This window comes from Panulirus ornatus, chromosome 11 (genome assembly GCF_036320965.1).
Source record: "Panulirus ornatus isolate Po-2019 chromosome 11, ASM3632096v1, whole genome shotgun sequence".
In the NCBI taxonomy this organism is placed as follows: domain Eukaryota; kingdom Metazoa; phylum Arthropoda; class Malacostraca; order Decapoda; family Palinuridae; genus Panulirus; species Panulirus ornatus.
Window position 1 is genome coordinate 70,517,195 of NC_092234.1, and position 9,721 is coordinate 70,526,915.

Genomic DNA, 9,721 nt, shown 5'->3' on the forward strand with positions numbered 1-9,721 from the left:
GGTCAAGAGAAAGGCACAAGGGTTGAAAAAGAGGACAAATGAAAGTTAGGGTGAGAGAGTATCATTAATCTGCAGGGAAAATAAAAAGGTGTTTTAGGAGGAGGTAAATAATGTGCCTAAGACAAGAGAACAAATAGGGACATCAGTGAAGTGGGGAAGTAAAAACAGGTAGTGATGAAGTGAGGAGATGGAGTGAGTATTTTGAAGGTTTGTTGAATGTGTTTGATGACCGAGTGGCAGATGTTGGGGTGTTTTGGTCAGGGTGGTGTGCAAAGTGAGAGGGTCAGGAAGAATGATTTGATTAAGAGAGAAGAGGTGGTAAAAGCTTTGCAGAAGATGAATCTGACAAGGTGGTGGGTTTGGATGGTATTGCAGTAGAATCTATTAAGAAAGGGGATGAATGTGTTGTTGATTGGTTGGTGAGGGTATTCAGTGTATGTATGGATCACAATGATGTGCCTGAGGATTGGCGGACTGCATGCATAGTGCCATTGTACAAAGGCAAAGTGGATAAAGGTGAGTGTTCAAACTCCAGAGGCATAAGTTTGTTGAGTATTCCTCGGAAATTTCATGGGAGGGTATTGATTGAAAGGGTGAATGCATGCATAGAGCTTCAGATTAGGGGAGAGCAGTGAGGTTTCAGAAGAGTTAGAGGATGTGTGGATGTGGTGTTTGCTTTGAAGAATGTGTGTGAAGAATACTTAGAATAGCAGTTGAATTACTAAGTAGCATTTTTGGACCTGGAGAAGGCATATGATAAGAGTTGATAGAGATGCTTTGTGAAAGGTCTTAAGAGTATATGGTGTGGGAGGTATGTTGCTAGAGGCAGTGAAAAGTTTTTACCAAGGATGTAAGGCATGTGTATGAGTAGGAAGAGAGGAGAGTGATTGGTTCCCAATAAATGTCCGTCTACAGCAGGGGTGTGTGATACCCCCATGGTTGTTTAATTTGTTTATGAATAGGGTGGTTAGGTAAATGCAAGACTTTTGGAGAAAGGGGCGAGTATGCAGTCTGGGGATGAGAGGACCTGGGAAATGAGTCAGTTGTTGTTCACTGATGATACAGCTCTAGTGGCTGATTCATGTGAGAAACTGCAGGGATGGTGACGGAGTTTGGAAAAGTGTATGAAAGGAGAAAGGTGAGACTAATTGTGAATAAGAACAAGGTTATTAGGTTCAGTAGGGTTGAGGGACAAGTTAATTGGGATGTAAGTGTGAATGGAGAAAAACTGGAGGAAGTGAAGTGTTTTAGATATCTGGGAGTGGACTTAGCAGTGAATGGAACCATGGAAGTGGAAGTGAGTCACAGGGTTGGGGAGGAGGCAAAGGTCTTGGGAGCAATGAAGAATGTGTGGAAGGAGAGAATGTTATCTTGTAGAGCAAAAATGGTTATGTTTGAAGGAATAGCTGTTCCAACAGTGTTATATGGTTGCAAGACATGGGCTCTAGATAGGGTTGTACAGAGGAGGGTGAATGTGTTGGAAATGAAATGTTTAAGGACAATATGTGGTGTGAGGTGGTTTGATTGAGTAAGTAATAAAAGGGTAAGAGAGATGTGTGGAAATAAGAAGTGTGTGGTTAAGAGAGCAGAAGAGGGTGTGTTGAAATGGTTTGGATATATGGAGAGAATGAGTGAGAAAAGGTTGACATAAAGGATATATGTGTCAGAGGTGGAGAACAAGAAGTGGAGACCAAATTGGAGGTGGAAGGATGGAGTGAAAAAGATTTTGAGTGATCGGAGCCTGAACATACAGGAGGGTGAGCGACATGCAAGGAATAGAGTGAATTGGAACAATATGGTATACCGGGGTCGACTTGAATGTAAAACATTAAGGGTAAACCATGGAAAGGTATGTGGATAGGGAGATGTGGTTTCAGTGCATTACATGTGACAGCTGGAGACTGAGAGTGAACGAATGTGGCGTTTTTGTCTGTTTTCTTAGCACTACCTCGCTGAAGCAGGGGGTAGCAATGCTGTCTCCTGTGGGGCAGGGTAGCACCAGGAATGGATGAAGGTATGCAAGTATGAATATGGACATGTGTATATACATATATATCTATGTATATGTGTGTATGTTGGTATGTAAATGTGTATGGCTTTTATGTATATATATGTATATGTGTGTATGTTGATATGTAAATGTGTATGGCTTTTATGTATATATATGTGTGTATATATGTGGGAAACAGCGATTAAGTATGATAGATAAAAGAATTATTATGTCAAGATCAAATGTTCCTTGTACATGATGTCCAAAGGATTGCCCATTTTGTTCTGAGATGCATGCCTGTAAAATATGTTTATTTTTTTTTTTTTTTTTTTTTTTTTTTTTTTTTTTTTTTTTATACTTTGTCGCTGTCTCCCGCGTTTGCGAGGTAGCGCAAGGAAACAGACGAAAGAAATGGCCCAACCCCCCCCATACACATGTACATACACACGTCCACACACGCAAATATACATACCTACACAGCTTTCCATGGTTTACCCCAGACGCTTCACATGCCTTGATTCAATCCACTGACAGCACGTCAACCCCTGTATACCACATCGCTCCAATTCACTCTATTCCTTGCCCTCCTTTCACCCTCCTGCATGTTCAGGCCCCGATCACACAAAATCTTTTTCACTCCATCTTTCCACCTCCAATTTGGTCTCCCTCTTCTCCTCGTTCCCTCCACCTCCGACACATATATCCTCTTGGTCAATCTTTCCTCACTCATTCTCTCCATGTGCCCAAACCATTTCAAAACACCCTCTTCTGCTCTCTCAACCACGCTCTTTTTATTTCCACACATCTCTCTTACCCTTACGTTACTTACTCGATCAAACCACCTCACACCACACATTTTCCTCAAACATCTCATTTCCAGCACATCCATCCTCCTGCGCACATCTCTATCCATAGCCCACGCCTCGCAACCATACAACATTGTTGGAACCACTATTCCTTCAAACATACCCATTTTTGCTTTCCGAGATAATGTTCTCGACTTCCACACATTTTTCAAGGCTCCCAAAATTTTCGCCCCCTCCCCCACCCTATGATCCACTTCCGCTTCCATGGTTCCATCCGCTGACAGATCCACTCCCAGATATCTAAAACACTTCACTTCCTCCAGTTTTTCTCCATTCAAACTCACCTCCCAATTGACTTGACCCTCACCCCTACTGTACCTAATAACCTTGCTCTTATTCACATTTACTCTTAACTTTCTTCTTCCACACACTTTACCAAACTCAGTCACCAGCTTCTGCAGTTTCTCACATGAATCAGCCACCAGCGCTGTATCATCAGCGAACAACAACTGACTCACTTCCCAAGCTCTCTCATCCCCAACAGACTTCATACTTGCCCCTCTTTCCAGGACTCTTGCATTTACCTCCCTAACAACCCCATCCATAAACAAATTAAACAACCATGAAGACATCACACACCCCTGCCGCAAACCTACATTCACTGAGAACCAATCACTTTCCTCTCTTCCTACACGTACACATGCCTTACATCCTCGATAAAAACTTTTCACTGCTTCTAACAACTTGCCTCCCACACCATATATTCTTAATACCTTCCACAGAGCATCTCTATCAACTCTATCATATGCCTTCTCCAGATCCATAAATGCTACATACAAATCCATTTGCTTTTCTAAGTATTTCTCACATACATTCTTCAAAGCAAACACCTGATCCACACATCCTCTACCACTTCTGAAACCGCACTGCTCTTCCCCAATCTGATGCTCTGTACATGCCTTCACCCTCTCAATCAATACCCTCCCATATAATTTACCAGGAATACTCAACAAACTTATACCTCTGTAATTTGAGCACTCACTCTTATCCCCTTTGCCTTTGTACAATGGCACTATGCACGCATTCCGCCAATCCTCAGGCACCTCACCATGAGTCATACATACATTAAATAACCTTACCAACCAGTCAACAATACAGTCACCCCCTTTTTTAATAAATTCCACTGCAATACCATCCAAACCTGCTGCCTTGCCGGCTTTCATCTTCCGCAAAGCTTTTACTACCTCTTCTCTGTTTACCAAATCATTTTCCCTAACCCTCTCACTTTGCACACCACCTCGACCAAAACACCCTATATCTGCCACTCTGTCATCAGACACATTCAACAAACCTTCAAAATACTCATTCCATCTCCTTCTCACATCACCGCTACTTGTTATCACCTCCCCATTTACGCCCTTCACTGAAGTTCCCATTTGCTCCCTTGTCTTACGCACCCTATTTACCTCCTTCCAGAACATCTTTTTATTCTCCCTAAAATTTACTGATAATCTCTCACCCCAACTCTCATTTGCCCTTTTTTTCACCTCTTGCACCTTTCTCTTGACCTCCTGTCTCTTTCTTTTATACTTCTCCCACTCAATTGCATTTTTTCCCTGCAAAAATATGTTTATGGGCAGTGTTATTTCTAGGCTTGAAAAACTGCAGAGGTGACCATCAGTTATTATTAGACATGTTATTTACATACTTCTTTAAACTTGCTTTTGTGATTGAATAATCTTCCAGTATGTAACATTAATGAATAACAGTTCTCATGCCCCTTTTTTTCATTCTGAATACGAGAAACGATGAGTTCTTATATTTCATGTTTGGACAAGTTTACATTTGGTGATGATAAAGCATTTGCATGATGATGGCCTCCTTATGGCAAAGTATATATTGATTTTTTCTTTCTTGCCTCTCCTGCCATTGCAGTGTAGTGTCAGAAACAAGTGAACAACAGTCTCACATTTACACATTTGTGTTTTTGTTTTTTGTTGATTACTTAATATGCCCTTGTTCAGCCACCTGATAGCTTGATGCCACAGTGATCCTGTTTATTCATTCCCATGCACATCTTCCTCCTGAATGTTCAGGCTTCAACATCCCAAAGGCTCCTTCACTCTATCCTTCCATGATCTTGTTATCCTCCTCCCCCTTCCACCCTCCACTTCTAATATCAACGATATTTTTTCCCCGTGTGGTACCGATGGTTTTTATAGTATGTTTTAAGGATTGCTTTATCAGATACAACATGGCTAGAAATTTTTCTAACACTTTTGTACATATGGCTGAAATGAGTCCATTTTCCTGGAGACATTACTTACGTAGATCTGTCACAAAGGCTTCGCTTATCCCAAGGCAGAATTCTACTTTCATTCTAGCTGAGCTTGAGAAAGTAAAAGGCTTGTGGAGAAAAGCATCCGTGATGTACAGAGCTTTGTATCTTCATTGTGGTTGTATATTCACTGTGTAACAAATTTTTACTTCTTTTTTTCCTGGATAATAAGTGTTGTTTTGTAATGGCTATTGTTCCCTTGAAACTTTGATTTTGTGTTTAGAATAGTCATATTTTGAAATTTACATATTCTTCAGAACATTCCTGATAGATTCAGTGGTGATTAGCTAACACAGAACTCTCTAGAAGTTTCCAGTAATATGAATATTAGTATAAATATAAGGGCCTTAAGCCAACTAGTTCAGCTTAGATCTTGCTGCCTAAGTGAATACATATACATACATTTTTCTAAGATGGCATCTAGAGGTTGTAAGCATCCAGCAAACACATTATGCTATGTCTGTGGCCAGTTTATCAAAACGAGTAAAAAATTACTCCACAGCAGCATCAGCTGAGATATGCGAGGCATACAGGACATATTTCAGCATGCCAGTCAGGAATCAAGACAGATTTTGGCACCTCATTTCACCTGTGAGCACTGCAAAAATAAAACTCTGGTAGGTAAAATAGGCAATTGTTGCTCGTTTGGAAGGTGGAATTTTCTTATAACATTTTTTAGAATTTTTGGAATTTAAGAATTTTGTATTTTGATTTTCTTTAAGTTTTCAATGTCATTGAAAAAATATTTATGGAACATGTTGAGAGACTCTCTTACTCATTAGTCATCGGTGAAATATATTTATAGATATAAATATATAATTTTTTCATAATCACAATATTATATTGTTATTTTGCAGGATGCTACAGAGGGGAAAAGAGAGCCATGAAGTTCACTATCCCAAGAATTTGGTGGGAACCCACTGACCACTCAAGCAATTGCCACTTCTGCATGGTGGACTCTTCCAAATGTTGGACCTTCAAGACTGTACCTGCTATCACGTATCTGGACCTTCATCAACCATTGCCTCGGTGCCACACGGCCCTTAACTCTGCTAATGCACTCTTCTGATGAGAAAGCAGCCATCATCAAAACAGACCAGCAAGTCAGAGGGTTAGGAAGACATAGATCCAGATTACCATTTCAAAGTTGCAGCTAAGGAGAGAAACCCATATTTCCCCAATCAAAAAGACATCAGCGACTGATCAGAAATCTTGGTGTCACAAAGTCCACTGCCAAGCTTTTGACATCAAGGCTGAAGCAGTAGAACGTGTTGGATGAAAGCATGCAAACCACATCACGTAGATTTTCCAACTTCTTCACCCGTCAAGATGGGCTCTGCTTCTGCCACAATGTAACCAGTCTGTTCGAAGCAATCAGAATCACCTGTAACCCAGACAATTGGTGCCTCTTTATTGACATTTCATCCAGGAGCATCAAAACCATGCTGCTCCATAATGGTTCACAGGGTGTACATCAAAGAAGAATGCAACAGTGTCAAGGCCTTGCTAGATTCCTTGAAGTATGATGAGTACAGCTGGGAGGTCATCGTAGAATTCAAAATAGTGGCATTCCTGATGGGTCTCCAAGGTGGTTTTACCAAGTTTCCCTGCTATCTTTGCCTTTGGGATGGCAGGGACACCACAGCACAATACCACAGGTGGGACTGGCCACAGAGGACTGAATTCTCTGTGGGGATGAATAATGTCAAGCAGGAGCCACTGGTGGACCACTGGAAAGTGTTGATGCCACCACTGTACATAAAATTAGGCCTTATGAAACAATTTATTACAGCTCTAGATAAGGAATCTGCAGCCTTCAAGTACTGTTAAGACCCTTCTAAGTTGTCTTGGGCAAAGATCAAAGTCAGTGTCTTTTCGGACCACTGATAAAGAAGATCCTTGCACACAAAGAATTCCCCAAGAAGCTCACTAAGAAGGAGAAAGCTACTTGGTACAGCTTTTTCATAGTGGTTCAGGGCTTCCTGGGCAATCACAAGGCCAAAAACTTTGTGGAGCTGGTTGCGACTATGGTGAAGAACTATGGAAAATTAGGCTGCAGGATGTCCCTCATAGTCCATATCCTTGATGCTCATCTTGATAAATTCAAAGAGAACATGGAAGTGTAATCAGAGGAGCAAGGGAAGGCGTTCCACCAGGATACTGGACTTTGGACGCCGCTACAAAGGAACGCATGACAAGAACATGGTGGGAGGTTATATTTGGGGTCAGATTCATGATTGTGATTTACAGTAAAATGGTAAATCTCAAAAGATACTCACTTCTAAATCCTTTGTGATCACCTTTGTTAACATTTGTGTAAATACATGTTAGTTTTGATACAAATGTTGTAGTTTTACTGACTTTATGTGATTAGAAATGTGCAAATTTGCTTCTTGCCCAATTGGAAATATATAAATTTCAAAATATCATTGTCCTTGACACAAAAGCAAAGTTGGAAGGGAATAATAGCTTTTTTTCTCTGCTTTTTATGCATAAGCAATCAGGAAATAACACTAACTACACAGGAACAAAAATTGTTTTGTTACTTCATTGTGGTTGTGTATCAATAAGATGATCAGTCTGAGGTGCTTCTTTATATCTGACCAATATCCGGAGTAGTTTCATTTGCTTTACACTTAAAAGGTGGTGCTTTGGTAAATAATCTGTTCTTTGCTGTCACACATAAGATTTTATCACATAAATTAAAGCTTGCAGCTGTTTATTGTTTCTTGATCCCATTGGTTGAACTTTTTATATTCAGTATAAGATGGATTTTTCTATAAACTTTTGTCTGAAGTGGTACACTCGGCTTACACTTGCTCTCAAGCTGGCACAGTGGAGAAATGATAGGTATCACGAGTTCTTTTCTCCTACTGTAAAGATTTGGTCTTAAGGTATTTGTAAAATTACGTTTGTTAGATTTTGTGACGATGTTTTAAAATGTGTGATTCATCTATATTAGATGTTTATCCTGTGAAAAATTTTTAAAGATACACAAATTTATCTTCCTTGATTTATGTTTAAGAAACATTTTTTCATAACATTATTACATTTTGTGTATTTGTGAATTTCATGCTCCATTAACCTTTTCAGTGCTGGTGGCATCTTTTTTTGCTTAAATAAAAAGTTGTTTTAGGGATTAGTGTGTGCATGTAATTTCGTGCTACATTAACTTCGGCATACATTGTAGGCTCTGTTGTTGACCATAGATGGCATTCTAAAGAAAGGATGAGTTCTCAGCACTACCTGGAAGCCTCAGTAACCCATAATTGACCATGGTAGGTAGTTATGCACCTTTTCTTGAGACATTCCATGTCTGTGGCACCCACTGCTGTAGCCATGCCACTCAGTAAGTTATGTGTTTTTCTTGAATTACCAATGATTAAATCATAATTCACAAGAAAAAAACAATGGTTGTTTTTCTGCACCTGATTACACAAATAAAAAGTGAAATTTAAGTGAACTCATCTTAAATACTTATCTGTGTTCAACCTGGTAGATGATATATTTCTGAAGTATTTTTGTTCAACTAGGAAAGGTAAGTTAATTTTCAAGAGAATTTTTTTTTTTTCATATTTTTATGCTTTTTCATGGATCTAAAGACAGTATGATTTTGCCATTTTTTTAAACATTGTGGGAGGCCGAAAAAAATCATTTATGCATCAAAAACGTTATGTATGTGCAATATTTTAGATATTTATATATTTGTTCGAATATCAGTGAGAATGATTAATTAATTGCATTCCTGATGTGTTGGACAACCCTGATTTGCTTGTAGTTTTATGCTTACTGCTTCTTTTATTATTGCAGTATTATTAATATTTTGAGAGGGAGCTGCAAGATTAGCTGAACATGAATGTCAGTAACTTGCAGTGAGCATTGTGCCTTGTATATATAGTAACTTTTCCCTTTAATATGTCTTACTAAATATGTTTACATAATGCAGATAGAGATGTGTGTAGACTTAGAACATATAATATAGCTTAAGCTGTAGTGCTTTGAGATTAGTTTTCTAATTTGAATTTCTTACATTGTAATGCCAAAGAATTTCTCTAATTACATCATTGATGTGCAGTGGAAACAAAATTACATTTGAATCTTTATGATTATACTCTAAATTTTCTGATGACATTTATTTTTACACATATCTTGTAGATACTGAGTACAAAAAGTGTTTGTCTTACATTCAAGGGCAATAAAATAATCATGAAAGTAATTTTTTATTTGACATAGCACCAGATAGATAATATTAGGTATGCTTCATGGTGATACTCATCACATACGGTCTATACCTTGTGATGGTAGTGTTGAGAACTTTGCACCTCAACAGAATCAAAAGTTGAAATTCTGCACGAATAATCACATCTTATTTTCAACTGATTCATGTTGATCTCACTGATTTATAAGGGGATTATATGCCATATGAAATATTTTAGATATTTCTTGATGTGGTAGGTAGTAGGCAGCAACCGACCAAGGAGGCATATTTCCAATACTACATGCCTGGGTAGCAGGAGGGTTAGTAACATCTGTGTATTGAGCCAGCAATTCAGTAAAGTTGCCTTGCTTTGATCCAGGCAGCTCTCT

The 9,721-nt window shown here is 39.0% G+C and overlaps 1 long non-coding RNA gene across 1 annotated transcript; it reads left to right on the top strand.

The window, feature by feature from the left end:
- The first annotated feature begins 3,940 nt into the window (after positions 1–3,940).
- LOC139751630 (uncharacterized) lies at positions 3,941–9,346 on the top strand. The gene is made up of 2 exons (XR_011713396.1): positions 3,941–5,751; positions 5,992–9,346. It is a non-coding gene; the product is annotated as an uncharacterized lncRNA (long non-coding RNA).
- Positions 9,347–9,721: the final 375 nt, after the last annotated feature.